At 39.0% G+C, this 18,584-nt stretch overlaps 2 non-coding genes across 2 annotated transcripts; one reads left to right on the top strand and one right to left on the bottom strand.

The window, feature by feature from the left end:
- Positions 1–997: 997 nt before the first annotated feature.
- LOC141703135 (small nucleolar RNA R71) lies at positions 998–1,104 on the bottom strand. Its single transcript, XR_012567373.1, has one exon. It is a non-coding gene; the product is annotated as a small nucleolar RNA R71 (small nucleolar RNA).
- A 10,537-nt stretch (positions 1,105–11,641) lies between these two features.
- LOC141703136 (small nucleolar RNA R71) lies at positions 11,642–11,748 on the top strand. Its single transcript, XR_012567374.1, has one exon. It is a non-coding gene; the product is annotated as a small nucleolar RNA R71 (small nucleolar RNA).
- The last annotated feature ends 6,836 nt before the right edge of the window (positions 11,749–18,584 follow it).

Raw genomic sequence — 18,584 nt, 5'->3', positions numbered from 1 at the left:
TGTTATCTGATTAGTGTCATCACCATTACATGCTAAGGTTGAGAACGAAAAAGCTATTGAATGAAGTATTTAATGAAGTTAGAATCCCATGTTTGTGTCATATATTATTTAATTCTCTTTAATCTCTAAGTTTTGTTCTTTAGTATAATCTCTTAGTTAAGTGTAGTATAAACAACCTCAAATTATTATTTGCCTTAGCATTGGATAATAACCATACTAGTGTTGCATAAATACATTGATTGAAATTAACCTAAACCTATCCTCGTGGGAACGAACTAGAATTTATTCTATATTACTTGCGATCGCGTATACTTGCGTGAATATTAGCACGTGTTTAGCGACTAACAATTTTTTGGCGCTGCTGCCGGGGACATCGGTGTTAATTTTTAGTTTATGTGTTTGTCATCATTGGTCATTAAAGTTCAGTGAATCGGACATTGTTACTTAATTAATTCCTTGTCGTGTTTCAGGTACTCTAGCGAGCATGTATGCATACGTGTTCTCGGTCTCGTAAGAGAACACTGGATCAAGCTGAGGAAAAAGTTGTAGTAGAAGAGAAAATTGAAGAAGAGATCTTAGTTGAGAAAGAAGAAGAGGTTCTTATTGCAATGGGAGAACCAGATGCGAATCCAAAGGCTTTGATGGACTACTCTTAACCGAAGATCAATGATATTCGGTCTAGCATTGTTCGACCAGCCATCTCGGCTAATACCTTTGAGATCAAGTCGAGCACGATTCAGATGAAACAGAACTCAGTTCAGTTTGGGGTTCTCCAACAGAAGACCCCAACATGCACATCAGAGATTTCATCGAGATTTGTGACACTTTCAACTTCAACGGAGTTTCTGAAGATGCTATTAAGTTGAGGCTTTTCTCATTCTCTCTACGGGATAAAGCTAAGTTCTGGTTACATTCTCTACCACCAGGGTCTATCACCAAATGGGAGGATCTTGCACAAAAGTTCTTAACTAAATTCTTTCCTATGTCGAAGACTGCTGCAATCAGAAACGCACTTACTCAATTTGCACAACAATCTGGAGAATCCTTGTGTGAGGCTTGGGATCGCTACAAGGAGATGCTTAGAAAGTGTCCTCATCATGGGATGCCTGACTGGATGATCATTAATTATTTCTATAACGGTTTGGGTGCTACTTCTAGACCCATGCTTGATGTAGCATCAGGAGGAGCCTTATGGGCTAAAAGCTACGATGAAGCTTATGAATTAATTGAACTGATGGCTGCTAATGAATACCAGAATCCTACACAGAAACTAACTCAGGGCAAGGTAGCAAGAATTCTGGAGTTGGATGCAGCTACTGCTATAGCTGCTCAACTTAAGGCTTTGACGATGAAGGTGGACACTTTGGCTAATTATGGATTTAATCAAATCAATAGTATCTATGAGCTTTGTGATGGTGCCCATGAGACTGATTAGTGTACCATTTCTAGCGAGTCAGCTCAGTTCATAAGCAACTTTCAGAGGTCGCAACAACCTGTACCAGCCACCTATCATCCTAACAACCATAATCATCCTAACTTTAGCTAGAGCAACACTTAGAATGTGGTTCAACAGCCTTATCAGCAATATCCAGCAAAGAAATACAACCCTCCTGGTTTTCAGCAACCGTAATATGCACCAAGGCAACAACTCCAGTTGCAACAGTCTAATGAAAAATCTGAATTGGAGGAGTTGAGGCTCATGTGCAAGAGACAAGCGCTCTTTATCAAGACCTTGGAAAATCAAATCGGACAAATTATCAATGCCTTGTTAAATCTTCGACCCTGTACACACCCTAGTGACACTGAAGTGCCAGGAAAGAGGGAAGTTAAGGAACAGGTTAAGGCAATTACATTAAGGTCTGGGAAGGTTGCATATCCCGAACACTCTCAAGTTTCGGATGCAGAAGTTGTGGCTGATGAAGAAGGGCAAAAGGAAGCTGAAGTGGAACCAAGGAAGACTACTGTTGAACACACTCATCCCGAGGGTAACACAAGGGAGAAACAAATATATCCTCCACTTCCCTTTCCAAAGAGGCTGCAGAAGAAAAAGATGGATAAGCAATTTGATAAGTTTCTGAAGGTGTTCAAGAAACTTTACATGAACATACATTTCGCTAAAGCTCTTGAACAGATGCCTAGTTATCAAAGTTTATGAAAGGTATTCTCTCTCGGAAAGTGAAACTTGATGACTTAGAGACCGTTGCTCTCACGGAGGAATGCAGTGCTGTGCTGCAACAGAAGTTGCCTCCGAAGCTTAAAGATCCTGCAAGCTTCACTATTCCTTGCACCATTGGAAAAGTATTGTTTGACAAATGATTATGTAACTTGGCAGCTAGCATCAATCTGATGTCTTTGTCAATCTTCAAGAAGTTGGACTTACCTAATCCAAAGTCTACTTATATGACTCTGTAGCTGGCTGATCATTCTATTACATATTCGCGAGGCATTGTCGAGGATGTTTTGGTCAAGGTGGATAAACTCATCTTTCCGGCTGATTTTGTAATTCTTGATTTCGAGGAGGATAAGAAGATTCCCATAATCTTGGAAAGACATTTCTTGGTGACTGGCCGAACCTTGATTGATGTGCAGAAGGGTGAGCTCACCATGAGAGTTCTGGATCAGGATGTAACTTTTAATGTGTTCAATGCCATGAAGTTCCCTACGGAAAATGAGGAGTGCTTAAAGGTGGAGTATCAATTGCTAAGGTCTGATGCCTTAAAAAAGGCCTTGTTGGGGAATTCTGATAGCGAAGATGATGAAGGTGATGAGCAATTGCAATATCTAAATGCTTCTCCCTAGAAGAGGAAGATGGATATGCCTTTTGAATATCTTGGAATGGAGGATCTGAACAAATCTCCAAAGCACCTCAAGCCATCTATTGAGAAAGCTCCTACACTTGAGCTTAAACCATTACCTGAACAATTACGGTATGCTTTTTTAGGTGATGCATCTACTTTGCCTATTATTATTGCATCTGACCTTTCAGGTAGTGATGAGGAAAAACTCTTAAGAATTCTGAGAGAATTCAAATTGGCAATTGGATGGACGATAGCAGATATCAAGGGAATCATCCCTTCGAATTGTATGTATAAAATTCTGCTAGAGGAAGGTAGCAAGCCCACTGTTGAGCAACAAAGAAGGCTAAATCCTATCATGAAAGAAGTTGTGAAAAAGGAAATTCTCAAATGGCTGGATGCAGGGATCATCTATCCCATTTCTGACAGTTCTTGGGTGAGTCAAGTTCAGTGTGTACCAAAGAAAGGAGGTATCACCGTTGTTGCTAGTGAGAAGAATGAGCTCATTCCTACTCGAACAGTCACGGGGTGGAGATTTTGCATGGATTACAGGAAGCTGAACAAGGTCACGAGAAAAGATCACTTCCCTCTACCGTTTATTGATCAGGTGCTTGACAGATTGGCTGGGCATGAGTACTACTGTCTTCTGGATGGCTATTCGGGCTATAATCATATTTTTATTGCTCCGGAAGATCAGGAAAAGACTACTTTCACTTGTCCATTTGGTATTTTCGCCTTTGGAAGAGTTTCGGTTGGTTTATGTGGGGCACCTACCACATTTCAGAGATGTATGATGGCTATCTTCTCTGAATGATTGGTCAGAATGTGGAGGTGTTTATGGATGACTTCTCTGTGTTTGGTGACTCATTTGATGAATGCTTGCAAAATCTTGGTGATGTTCTTAAAAGGTGTGTTGAGACCAATTTAGTTCTCAACTGGGAGAAAAGTCACTTTATGGTGCGACAGGGCATTATTCTTGGTCACGAGGTCTCTAGTAAGGGTCTTGAGGTGGAAAAAGCCAAGTTGAGGGTCATCGAAAATCTTCCTCCACCAATTTATGTGAAGGGAGTTCACAGCTTTCTTGGTCATGCAAGTTTCTATAGGCAGTTCATCAAGGACTTTTCAAAAATTTCTAAACCTTTGTGCAATCTTCTGGAGAAGGATGTCCTGTTCAAGTTTGATGATGAGTTCCTAACTGCTTTTGAGTTCTTGAAGAAGATTTTAATCACGACACCTATCATAACTGTACCTGATTGGAATGAATCTTTTGAGATGATGTACGATGCAAGTGACTATGCAGTTGGAGCAGTTATTGGGTAGAGAAAGAACAACATATTTCATGCGGTCTACTACGCTAGTAAGACCCTAAATGGTGCTCAACTGAATTATACTACTACTGAGAAAGAACTTCTGGCTATTGTCTATGGTTTTGAGAAGTTTCGATCTTATTTGCTTGGGACGAAGGTGACAGTTTTCACTGATCATGCTGCAATTCGATATCTCATCTCGAAGCCTAGATTGATCAGATGGGTTCTTTTGCTTCAAGAATTTGAATTGGAGATCAAAGACAGAAAATATATTGAAAATCAAGTCGCTGATCATCTCTCTCATTTGGAAGATCCAAGTGCAACTTCACTGGATAAGACATTGATAAATGAGTCTTTTCCTGATGAGCAGCTGTTTAGAGTGCAAGAGGAAGAACTGTGGTTTGCATACATTGTGAACTACCTTGTGAGTAATATCATACCTCCCGACTTGTCGTACGCTCAAAGGAAGAAGTTTCTTCATGAGGTGAAGTGGTACATGTGGGATGAACCATATCTGTTTAGGCAAGGAGCTGACTAAATCATCAGGAGATGTATTCCGTACAATAAAACTGGGGGGATCTTGCGAGACTGTCATTCAACTATTTACGGTGGCCACTATGGTGGAGAGAAGACAACAACTCGTGTCCTTCAAGCGGGATTCTTCTGGCCTACATTGTTTAAGGATGCGCATCACTTTGTTTTGAAGTGTGATCGATGCCATCGTGTGGGAAATATGTCCAAGAGGGATGAGATGCCTCTTAATGGGCCTCTCGAGGTTAAAGTCTTTGATGTTTGGGGAATCGACTTCATGGGGCCATTTGTCTCATCTTGCAATAATCAGTATCTCTTGTTGGCGTTCGATTATGTGTCGAAATGGGTGGAAGTCAAGGCTTTTCCAACAAATGATGCGAAGGTAGTGCTTAATTTTCTTCATAAGCAGATATTCATAAGATTTGGGACTCCAAGAGTCATAATCAGTGATGAGGGATCGCATTTTTATAATCACAAATTCACTGCCATGATGCAAAGATATAATGTGAATCATCGCATCGCTACAACCTACCATCCTCAAACTAATGGTCAAGCAGAGGTGTCTAACAGAGAGATCAAGCATATTCTAGAGAAAGTTGTGTGTCCATTAAGGAAGGATTGGTCTTTGAAGCTTGATAAAGCTGTTTGGGCGTATAGAACATTATACAAGACTCCGTTAGGAATGTCGACGTTTCAGTCGGTTTATGGTAAGGGATGTCATTTGCCTGTGGAGCTTGAGCATAAAGTGTATTGGGCTTTGAAGAAGTTCAACCTTGATTTGGATACAGCTGGTAGGAAGAGAATGCTTCAATTAAATGAACTCGATGAATTTCAGCTTCAAGCTTATGAAAACAACAAAATGTACAAGGAGAAAGTCAAAAGGTGGCACGATAGGGGTCTAGTGCTCAAGTTATTTTTGCCGGGACAATAAGTTCTGATATTTAACTCTGTCTCCATCTTTTTCCTGGAAAATTGAAGTCGAGATGGTCCAGGCCTTTCATAATCAAAACTGTGTTTCCGCATGGAGCTGTGGAGATTTTTGAGAATGATCCAGGCCCAGCATTTAAGGTAAATGGTCAGAGGTTGAAGCATTACTATGGGGATATGGAAAACCGTAAGGTGGTTAGTGCCGTTTTATTGTCTACTTGATCTCCAGATACTACATCGAGCTAACGACGTAAACCAAGCGCTTCTTGGGAGGCAACCCAAGTATGTTGTACATTATTAGGTAGTGAAAGAAGAAAGAAAGGAGAAAAACACAAAAAAATCAGAAAAACAAAAAATTCACTGCCAACTACAGTAGCACGACGCGCCCGCGTGCTGAAATTCCAGAAACTGGGTGTGGCCGCGCTGATCTAGCACGCGGCCACGCTGATCTAGCGCGCGGCCGCGCTGATCTAGCGCGCGGCCGCGCTGATCTAGCGCGCGGCCGCGCTAATCTAGCGCGCGGCCGCGCTGAAATGACAGAAACTGAGCACGCCCGTGCTGATCTAGCGCGCGGCCACGTCGAGTCATGAGTTCGAAAAAAAATAAAAACAGCAGAATAAAGAGAAAATTCGGGGATTTTAATACAAAATTAATTCCCACCCGATTTTTACTCTTCCACATCCCAAATTTCCCTCTCCAAATTAAACCCATTATTCCCATTATTCACATAATCAATTTCCACTCCTCCATAACTAATTCTCTCCCAATCTCCAATATATACATACACTTATACACAAACTTATCCATCGATTCGCAAACTCTCAAACACACAAATCTCTCTTACAACTTCTAATTCTCAATCTCTTTCAATCTCAATGGCACCAAAAAGACAGCGAACTCAAGTAAGCAGTAGCACCATCGATTCTTCGAGTGCAGGTGGTGTGAGGCCTAGACTTTTAACTCTCGAGGACGAGGTGGCGTATGTGAGGATGCTTTCGAAGCTTATATCCAAGGAGTGTGGTTTTCCAGCCATTGGGTAAAGATGGTAAGTTGTTGGAGATGATCTTGGAGATGGGTTGGGTTGCTTCTTGCGAGGCACCCGCTGCTGTGCCTATGAGTGTGGTGCGTGAGTTTTATGTTAATGCTAAGGCGGAGAAGAACGGTTTTACCGTGGTGAGGGGGATGACTATGGACTATAGTGTCGAGGCGATTCATAGGGTGATTGAGCAGTCAGAGAGGACGTTAACACGCACTAATAATAATACACGCAAGTATACGCGTTCGCAAATAGTATAAGATTTAGATCAAATTCATTCCCACAGAGACTCTTTAGTTAATTTAAGAATATGCACCTATGTAACAATGATATGGTTATTATCCAATGCTAAGACAATTAACAAGTTGAGATTGTTTATAACTAAGAATTAAACTAACAATTATAACTAAGAGAACAAGAATGGTTGAATTAATATATATGACAAACATAGGATCCTAACTTCATTACATACTTCATTCAATAGCCTTTTTGTTCTTAACCTTAGCATGTAGTGGTGATGACACTAATCAGATAACACAAAACTAGTAAACGCCAACTTTCGTTGTACGAATACCCTACTACTAAGCATCCACAAAAGAGATAGAAGTTGAATAGACACCAAGTATGCTTAGTCCTTATATGTCTATAAGAATTGAAAACATAATGGTTTAATGCACAAGTTATCTATCGTGATTACATAAGGCAAGTAAGATGGTTAAAATTACCTACGAATCATGCATTACAATAACACATGAACCTATGCTAGCATGACAAGTTCTAAACCTCTATATTCATTGTCGCTTCAACAGAGATTAACACGCTATCTTATATGTTAGCTACGCACATAAGAGGAATAAGCACAACCAATACTAGGTTATCATACAATCACCACACACTAAGGTATCGAAACAATTTAACTAAAGAAATCCATAAATAAATCCGTTAGAACCCTACGATAATGATTAGTTCATAATCGAACTCATCGTCACCATGTGTTCCAGTGAAAGCATGATAATAAATAATATAAGAGTATTAGGGTTCAAAGACAAATCGAAAACAAGCATCCAAGTATCGCCTAAATCAAAGAAAACAAAAGTCTTCTTCTCCGTAGCTTTCTCGTGCTCTTTAGGTCTTCTTATTGCTCTCTCAGGCCTCCTTGTTGTTAAAAACATCTTTTTATTGGTATATATAGGCTCTAGGATGACCAGGAATCTTCAATTTCGACTAAAATCAGGATTCCGGGGCAGAAACAGGGCGCGGGCACGCTGTTTTCAGGCACTGGCACGCTGGAATAGTGTTTTTAGGGGCGCGGGCACACTGGTTCTGGCGGGGCTGCACTGGCCTTCTAGAAAATTTCTGACATTTCTTCTTTTGGCCGTATCTTGAGTTCTGCTCGTCAGAATTAGGTGATTCAACTGCCCACGCGAAGCTAACGAGATTCTCTATAATTTGAGAATGGACTAGGCTTCCAATCCTGTTCTTTTTTCAGCATAGTTCTTTAAAAAGCTTCTTTCTTCCTTTAACTGATGCATGCAATGCAATAACGCAAAAACACATCAAAAATACCAACAACTTGAGTCCAAAACACCAACTCAAGCTTGTAATGAAGTGTTCTAAGTAGATATAAAATCCACTTATCACACCCCCAAACTTGAATCGATGTTTGTCCTCAAGCATAAACATGCTCAAAACTACAAAACAAACCTAATGCATGAATGCAACTACGTGAATGCAACTAAATGACAATGCAATCGATCCCCTCAGAATGACCATAACCAAATGAATAATCGAATGCCTCTAAGAATGCGATGACTTTTAACAGAGTTCGAATAAACCCCACAAACCAACTCACAAACCATAAATGTGTGTGTGTGTGCAACGCTTAACAAATATACTCTTGATACTAGATCAATAACCATACTTATCTTATCATCAAAACAATCACAAGTTTATAAACAGAATAGACGTTAAACGCATAATGACTCTCAACACCTCCTTTCAACTAGATTTATACAAGGATTCATGCTATTATTGAACACATAACAAAGATGCTTATATGATCGTGCAATGAATGAGGTCCCAAAAGACTTATACAATAATACCCATGTAGCGAGCGATAGGTCACTAGGCACAAAGTCCCCTAGAACTTAATAACTCGAGTATTAAAGAGCTCACTCTTAATCAATTATGCATAACACATATTTTTTTCTCTTTTTTTTCTTTTTTTTCTTTTTTTTCAACAATTTCTGAATGAGTGTGTTTCGCTCCATCTCATTCAACCCTAGACTACTCATAAAAATATGAGTCAGCTATTAGCCATTTGACGCCTAGCCTTACAACAACTAGCAATGAAATCCAATCTTTTCTTTAGTTTAAAATTTCAGTGTTTTTTTGTCATTACGAGAATAGCAAAATTCTAAATATAAACCAGTGATTAAATATCAACTAATAAACAATCATAGTTATGATCTAGATCAAAAGCAATCCTATAAGACTTTGTGAAAAAATTTCTTCTGACATGCAAATCAATTTTTTTAAGACTTAAACATCCCTCTATTCTTCATCACCACACTCAAATCAACATCAACTTATCAAATAGCATAGTTCATCTTAAAGGATCACGCTAAATATGCATGAAATACAACTATATGTAATCACATAAAAAATAAACAAATATGTCCTATATGAACAATCATGCAACACTACGAATGAAATACAACTATATGTAACATGAATCTATATGAACTATACGGACACACACAAACTAATCCTTACATTATCACCCCCAAACTTAAAATTTTCAATATCCTCATTAAAGGTAATAATAAGGATTTCAGGCATACCTAGTTAGCGGGAGGATCACCCTCCTCGGGTGGAGGATCAGGTGGCCAATCAACCTCGACACCAGTGGCTCGAAAAATAGTGCCCAAAGCCTGTGTCAAATCTACATCAAAATGACGGTGAAAGTCGTGTATGGCCTCCATACGCCTAGTCACTCGCCTGTACTACTCATCACCAACACCAGTCCTATCAACTACCTGCTATGCAAGAGAAGAACCCTCTGTAGGCACAAGAAGATCCGTCCAGCCATTATCTATATCATCAAAAATATATCCCAACCCCTTATCATGGGGTGCACCTAAGAATGAATAACTCAAGTGATCTGGAAGTCGGTTGAGCTCAAGTGTGGGAGCTTCTTCAATAGATGGTTCAAAACGCTCCTGAGAAATTTTCAGCTCTGCTAACCCAAGTGAATCGAATGGCATATCCAACTTCCTCTTCCACGGAGGTGCATTCAAAACCTGCAGTTGCTCTGCTCCTTCTTCATCTTTAATAACTGATTCCCCTATGAAGGATCTCTCTAAGGTATCTGACTTTGGAAATTGCTCAAGTTTCGAATTCACTAAAGAGTCGACCATCTCTACTTTAAAGCATTCCTCTTTAGCAGTGGGTAACTTTATTGCCTTGAACACATTAAAAGTTACCTTTTGATCATGAACCTTCATCGTAAGCTCTCTTTTTTTCACATCGATCATAGTTCGGCCTGTAGCCAAGAATGGTCTTCCCAATATAATGGGAATCTTCTTATCCTCCTCAAAGTCAAGAAATTACAAAGTCATCAGGAAAGATAAGTTTGTCCACCTTAACCAACACATCCTCCACAATGCCTCGTGGATATGTAATAGAATGATCGGCCAACTGCAAGGACATATATGTCGGCTTCGGATAAGGTAGACCAAGCTTATTGAAGATAGACAAGGGTATCAGATTGATGCTAGATCCAAAATCACACAAGCATTTGTCGAATGACAAGTTTCCAATAATGTAAGGAATAGTGAAACTTCCAGGATCCTTAAGCTTCAGAGGCAATTTCTGCTACAGAACTGCACTGCATTCTGAGAGTAACGGTCTCTAAGTCATCGAGCTTCACTTTCCGAGAGAGAATACCTTTCATAAACTTCATATAGCTAGGCATTTATTCAAGAGCTTCAGTAAAAGGTATGTTGATATGAAGTTTCTTGAACACCTCCAGAAAACTTAGAAAATTGCTTATCCAACTTCTACTTCTGCAGCCTCTTAGGAAAAGGAGGTGGAGGATAGACCTGTTTCTCCCCTGTATTACCCTCAGGAGAAGTGTGTTCCACAATTTTCTTCCTTTATTCCACCTCGACATCCGTCTATACCACTTTTTCAGCCAAAACTTCAGAATCTAGAACTTAAGATTTCTCAAGGCTTGTAACCTTCCCAGACCTCAATGTAATTGCCTTAACCTGCTCTCTGCTTCCCTCTTATCTGGAACTTTTGTATCACTAGAAAGCGTTCCTGGTGGTCGATTCAATAAGGCGTTAGCAATTTGCCCTATTTGGTTCTCCAGAGTCTTGATAGAAACAGCCTGGCTTTGGCATATAAGAGCCTGATTTTTGCACATAAGCCTCAACTCCTCCAATTCAGATTTTTCATTCGAAGATTGACCTGCATCATGAGTTTGTTGTTAAAGTTGGAGTTGTTGTCTTGGTGCAAACTGTTCCTGAAAACCAGGAGGATTGAATTGATTGGATCCAAACTGCTGATAAGGCTGTTGTGCCGCATTCTGATTGTTGCTCCAGCTGAAGTTAGGATGATTCCAGTTGTCAAGATGATAAGTGTTTGGAACTAGTTGTTGCGATCTCTGAAAGTTGCTCATAAACTGAGCTGATTCACTAGATATAGCGTATTGCTCCGTCGTATGCGAACCTGCACAAAGCTCATAAACACTCGTCCTCTGATGAAGTTTATAGTTAGCCAGCGAATCAATCTTCATAGAAAATGCCTTTAGTTGAGCAGTGATAGTCGTAGCTGTATCCACTTCAAGAATTCCTGCTACCTTGCTCTATAGAAATCTTTGGGTTAGATACTGATATTCATTAACATCCATCAGTTCAATTAGATCATAAGCTTCATCGTAGCTCTTAGCCCATAAGGCTCCACCTGATGGTGCATCGAGCATGGGCCTGGACTGTGCTCCCAAACTATTATAAAAACAATTGATGATCATCCAGTCAGGCATTTTATGATGAGGATACTTCCTAAGCATCTCCTTATAGAGCTCCCAAGCTTCATATAAAGATTCTCCTGATTGCTGCATAAATTGAGTAAGAGCATTCCTGATTGCAGCTGTCTTTGCCATAGGGCAGAATTTAGTGAGAAACTTTTGAGCAAGATCTTCCCAAGTAGTAATCGAACCAGCTGGTAGAGAGTGTAACCAGCTCTTAGCCTTGTCCCTCAGAGAGAATGGGAACAGTCTCAGTTTCACAGCATCCTCAGACACACCATTGAACCTGAAGGTGTCGGAGATCTCTATGAAATCCCTAATGTGCATGTTAGGATCTTCTGTTGGAGCACCCCCAAACTGAATTGAATTATGTACCATCTGAATTATGTCAGGCTTGATCTTAAAGGTATGAGCTGCGATAGATGGTCTGACAATGCTATATTGAATGTCATTGATCTTTGGTTGAGAATAATCCATCAATGCTTTCGTTGTTGCTTCTGGATCTCCCATTGTTATGAGTACCTGAAACACAAACAAGTAAACCGTGAAAGGAAAAAAAATATGAGTCAGTGAACTTTAACAACCACGGATGACAAGCACATAAACTAAATTAACATTGAGTCCCCGACAGCGGCGCCAAAAACTTATTAGGACGTTAACACGCACTAATAATACACACAAGTATACGCGTTCGTAAATAGTATAAGATTTAGATCAAATTTGTTCTCACAGAGACTCTTTGGTTAATTTATGAATATGCACCTATGCAACAATGATATGGTTATTATCCAATGCTAAGACAAATAACAAGTTGAGATTGTTTATAACTAAGAATTAAACTAACAATTATAACTAAGATAATAAGAATGGTTGAATTAATATATATGACAAATATGGGATCCTAACCTCATTAAATACTTCATTCAATAGCCTTTTAGTTCTTAACCTTAGCATGTAATGGTGATGACACTAATCAGATAACACAAAACTAGTAAATGCCAACTTTCGTTGTACGAATACCCTACTACCAAGCATCCATAAAAGATATAGAAGTTGAATAGATGCCAATTATGCTTAGTCCCTATATGTCTATAAGAATTGAAAACATAACGGTTTAATACGTAAGTTATATATCGTGATTACACAGGGCAAGTAAGATGGTTAAAATTACCTACGAATCATGCATAATAATAATACATGAACCTATGTTAGCATGGCAAGTTCTAAACCTCTATATTCACTGTCGCTTCAATAGAAATTAACACGCTATCTTATATATTAGCTACGCACATAAGAGAAATAAGCACAAACAATACTAGGTTATCATACAATCACCACACACTAAGGTATCGAAATAATTTAACTAAAGAAATCCATAAATAAATCCGTTAGAACCCACGATAATGATTAGTTCATAATCAAACTCATCGTCACCATGGGTTCCAATAAAAGCATGATAATAAACAATATAAGAGTACTAGGGTTCAAAGACAAATCGAAAACATGCATCCAAGTATCGTCTAAATCAAAGGAAACAGAAGTCTTCTTCTCCGTAGCCTTCTCATGCTCTCTAGGTCTTCTTATTGCTCTCCCAGGCCTCCTTGTTATTAAAAACATTTTTTTATTGGTATATATAGGCTCCAGGATGACCAGGACTCTCAAAATCTTCAATTTTGACTAAAATTAGGATTCTGGGGCAGAAATAGGGCGCGAGCGCGCTGTTTTCGGGCGCGGCGGCGCTGGAATAGTATTTTCAGTGGCGCGGGCGCACTAGTTCTGGCACGGCCGCACTGACATTCTGGAAAAATTCTGACATTTCTTATTTTTGCCGTATCTTGAGTTCTGCTCGTCAGAATTAGGCGATTCAACTGCCCACACGAAGTTAAGAAGATTCTCTACAATATTAGAATGACCTAGGCTTCCAATTATGATATCTTTTCAGCATATTTCTTTGAAAATCTTCTTTCTTCATTTAACTAATGCCTGAAATGAAATAACGCAAAAATACATCAAAAATACCAACAACTTGAGAGCAAAACACCAACTTAAGCTTGTAATGAAGTGTTCCAAGTAGATATAAAATCCACTTATCAGAGGAGCGGGACAACTAGAACGAGAAGACTCCGGAGGAGTTTGATTTGGATTTGATTGTCGCTACCTTGTGTGTGCTTGAGACTTATTGGAGGTTGAAGAAGGGCACGAACGAGTATGCCACGTTTCCTGCTTCGTGCATGAACAGGTTTGCACATGCATGGAATTCTTTTATTTGTGCTAATATAATGCCATCTTCTCACGTGCATGAGATTACTGTGGAGTGTGCTCGTTTATTGTGGGGTATTCTTTAGGGGGATTATATGGATCTTGGGATGGTTATCCATCAGGGTATTTTGAGGTTCTTACGAGGGAGTACTACGGGTTCGATACAGTATGCGTCCATTACGACAAAGTTGTGTGTGGCAGTTGGTGTTCGTTGGCCCGCACATGAGCAGCTGCAGCTTCATAGTGCTCCTATTGATAGTTCTACTTTGTTGAGTATGCAGGAGTGGTATGGAGGGAAGCCCGATCCTAATGGGCTTGGTTATTTGTATGACCATCTGTCAGGGGGTAGGCTAGCTGATCAGACGTATGCTGGTGGTTCTTCGCAGGCTTGTCGAGCAGCGTGGAGAGCTCAGTTGGGAGAGTAGGTTGGTCCTTCGGGATCGCAGCAGCAACAGCAGGAAGCACAGGTCAGTGATGGTTTGAGTACGACGCAGTATAGGCGTCTAGCTAGGAGGATGGATGCGATGTATGACATCCATAACAGGTTTTCACATGACCTCACCCAGGCGTTGGGGACTGCTTTCAGAGCTACAGGACTTGACATCCAGTGGCCAGTATTCGGTGAGGACCCGGTATTCACCTCCAGACACTCCTGACACTCCACCCCTTAAGGGTAATGATCCTGGTTCTAATTAGGTTGCCTGATTTCTTGTTATTACCTTCACTAAGGACAGTGAATATTTCAAGTTTAGGGGTAGTAGTTAAGGATCATATGTGTTTGTGTGAGTTGCATATAGATTGCATATTCATGCTAGTTTAGTTAATATAGTTGCATGTTTGCAATGTAGTATTTTTTTTATTTTTATAGTTTTTATGATAGTTTGTTCATATAGTTTCATGCATTTGCATAATACCATGATCCCGTAGATGATTTTTCCGATTGATTTGTGATATTGATGCTAGTGTAGTGATGTCGTATTTAGTGATGTTAAGTCTTATCGAGTTGATTTGCATGCTAGAGACAATTGTATATTACTAAGTCTAATAGGTTTCTTGAGGGCTAGATCTTGATTATGGTTAATTTGTTTGTCGAGGTTTAATCGTTTGTTTATATTTAGAATTTAGGATACTCTCTTAATAATAAATTAACATGGATATTTAAAAAAATTTGGAGAAAATTGGATTGCATCGATAGTTGTTGTGGCTAGGTGTCAAATGGCTAGTAGCCAGCTCATTTTATATGAGTAGTCTAGGGTTGAACGAGATGGAGCGAAACGCACTCGTTCAGAAATTTGTGGAAAAAAAAAAGAAAAAGAAAAATAAAATATATGTGTTTATGCATAATTGATCACGAGTGGGCTTTTTAATACTCGAGTTATTAAGTTCTTAGGGGACTTTGTGCCTAGTGACCTAAGGCTTTTTATAGTCTGGGATCCACTAACCTAATGCTCGCTACATGGGTATTATTGTATAAGTCTTTTGTTGACCTCACTCATTGCACGATCAAATAAGCATATTTGTGTTATTTTTGTGTTGTGAATAAAAGCATGAATCCATGAAAAACTCTTATATAAGAATTGAAGTGTTATAAGTTATTTTGAGTCTAGCTTTTATTTTATTTATAACCTTGCGATTGCCTTGATGAGTAGTGAGTCATGATTATTGATCTAGTGGCGATAGTATATCTGTAAGCATTTGCACACACACACGTTTCTGGCTTGTGAGTTGATTTGTGAGGCTTAATTGATCTTTGTGCGAATAACCGCATTTGCTGAGATGTTGCTTGTTGGTTGGTTTAGTTATTATATGGGGATCGTTGCATTCATATAGTTGCATTCATGCATTTTTATTTCTTATTTTTTGAGTCTATTTATGCTTGAGGACAAGCATTGATTCAAGTTTGGGGGTATGTTGAGTGGCATTTATGACATTTATTAACGCTCCGTAAAGCTTTGAATTGATGTTTTGTACTCAAGTTGTTAGTGTTTTTAACGTGTTTTTGTAGTGTTTTTGCATTTCAGGCATTTATCAGGTAACTGGGTGAATTAGCATATTTTTAGTGCTAATTTGGTGCTAGGATGGTGTTCAGAATAAAAGCTCATGAAAAGACCAACTCAAACAAACAAGAAAGGAAGAAGTCAATATTTTTCTCTAGAGAGACGGCACGGCCGCGCTGTAATAGTGCGCAGCCGCGCCAGGAAGGCAAAATGTCAGCGCGCCCGCGCTGGTCAAGCGCGCGGCCGTGCCTGGTCGGGAATTAAAATCCTGTTTATCATGGAATTTTGATCCAGAAGACTTCTACTCTGCATGGGCAGCTATATAAACATAACTTATGCTCATTTTTCATAACAAGACGTACTAGAGCTTAAGGAGGAGGCAAAAAAAGACCGTAGAGCACAAATCAACCAAGGCGAAGAAGATCTAGTTTATTCCTATGATTCTTTGTTTTAAGTTGTAACTTTGGATGCTAGTTTTCTTATTCGTAACCCTATACTCTTGTTTCATACTTGGTTTTATTAAGTATAAAGACTACGTTTATTATACCATGCTTTCATCGGAACCCACGTTGATAATGAGTCCGATTATGGGATAATCATTATTGCGGGGTTCTAACGGATTTATTCATGGATTTCTTTAGTTAATTTGTTTCGATACCTTAGTGTGTGGTGATTGTATGATAACCTAGTTTTGGTTGTGCTTATTCGTGTTGTGAGCGTCGCGGACTTATAAGATAGTGTGTTAATCTTTAATGAAGTGAAAGTGAATTTAAGGGTTTAGAACTTGCCATGCTGGCATAGGTTCATGTATTCGATATGCATGATTTGTAGGTAAGTTTAACCATCTTACTTGCCCTATGTAATCACCAGAGATAACTTGTGCATAATACCGTTATGTTGTCAAATTATATAGGCATATAGGGTCTCAATATAATTGGTGTCTATTCAGCTTCTATCTCTTTTGTGGATGTCTGGTAATATGGTATTTGTACAATGAAAGTTGGCGTTTATCAGTTTCGTGTTATCTAATTAGTGTCATCACCATTACATGCTAAGGTTGAGAACGAAAAAGCTATTGAATGAAGTATTTAATGAAGTTAGAATCCCATGTTTGTGTCATATATTATTCAATTCTTTTTAATATCTTAGTTTATGTTCTTTAGTATAATCTCATAGTTAAGTGTAGTATAAACAACCTCAAATTGTTATTCGTCTTAGCATTGGATAATAACCATACTAGTGTTGCATATATATATTGATTGAAATTAACTTAAACCTATCCCTATGGGAACGAACTAGAATTTAAATTTATATTACTTGCGATCGCGTATACTTGCGTGAATATTAGCGCGTGTTTAGCGACTAACACATGTTTGACAACATCATAAACTGCAAAACTGCTAAGGATGTCTGGGATACAATCCAAGTTATATGTGATGGAACTGAGCAAGTAAGGGAGAACAAGATGCAACTCTTGATTCAGCAATATGAGCATTTCTATAGTGAAGAAGGTGAATCACTCACTGACATTTTCAGTAGATTCCAAAAACTATTGAAAGCTCTAAAATTGCATGGAAGGGTCTATCAAACAAAAGACTCAAACCTCAAATTCCTTAGATCTCTGCCAAAAGAATGGAGGCCTATGACAGTCTCATTGAGAAATTCTCAAGATTACATGGAGTTCACCTTGGATAAACTGTATGGTATCCTAAAAACCTATGAGCTTGAAATGGAGTAAGATGAGAAGATGGAGAAAGGAAGAAAGAAGGGAGAGTCAATTGCATTAGTTGCTGAGCAAGGAAAGGAGAAGGAGATAAAGGTTGAAGCTGTTGATTCTGCACCAAACCCTAGAGTTTGTGAAGGCAAGGGTAAAGGGCTAGTAGCTGAGCATGAAGACCAGCTTAGTCAAGATGACATGCATGACATAGATGAGCATCTTGCTTTTCTATCCTGGAGATTTTCCAAGCTCAAATTCAAGAAGAATTTTGGAGCAGCTAAGCCAAACAGAAACATAGTTGACAAGTCTAAATTCAAGTGTTTCAAATGTGGCTTGGCAGGTCATTTTGCTAGTGAGTGTAGAAAGCCTGATTCTGGTAAAAAGAAGTTTGAACCTGTTGATTATAAGCAAAAATATTTTGAGTTGCTCAAACAAAAGGAAAGGGCTTTCATCACACAAGAGAATGATTGAGCTGCAGATGGATTAGAAGATGATGAAGACACAAGCTATGTCAATGTAACACTTATGGTCAAGTCAGATGAAATAGAGACCAGTTCATCAAGAAATCAGGTAATCACAATAAACCTAGCATATTTATCTATTCCTTTGCACGTTTGCACTCTTTTGATTCTTGTGCATAATCACTGATACACACTTACTATTCCTTTATTCATATTTCATTTTGATTCTTGATTTCTCAGTTTCCTTGAATTTTTGATTCATAATTTATTGGTTACACATTGATATTGATATATTCTGGTGATTAGAATATATCAAAGCATACCGATTGTTCCGGTTGCTAAGCGATGGACTGGATAATGATATTTTGGGGATTGAGTGTGTCTTAATCCTGAGGACCGGGATATGACCGGTGCCTCGATATGGGCCGTAGTGCCTGGGTACCCGACTAGATCTATATATGGAGATATAGATCTGCATTATATTCAGACTGATCAGCAGAATATAGATGCGAACTTGTGTCC

The sequence above is a fragment of the Apium graveolens genome, unplaced genomic scaffold (genome assembly GCF_009905375.1).
Source record: "Apium graveolens cultivar Ventura unplaced genomic scaffold, ASM990537v1 ctg6256, whole genome shotgun sequence".
NCBI classification, from domain to species: domain Eukaryota; kingdom Viridiplantae; phylum Streptophyta; class Magnoliopsida; order Apiales; family Apiaceae; genus Apium; species Apium graveolens.
The sequence above is the reverse complement of the archived record's forward strand: the minus strand, read 5'-3'. Positions and strand labels throughout refer to the sequence as shown.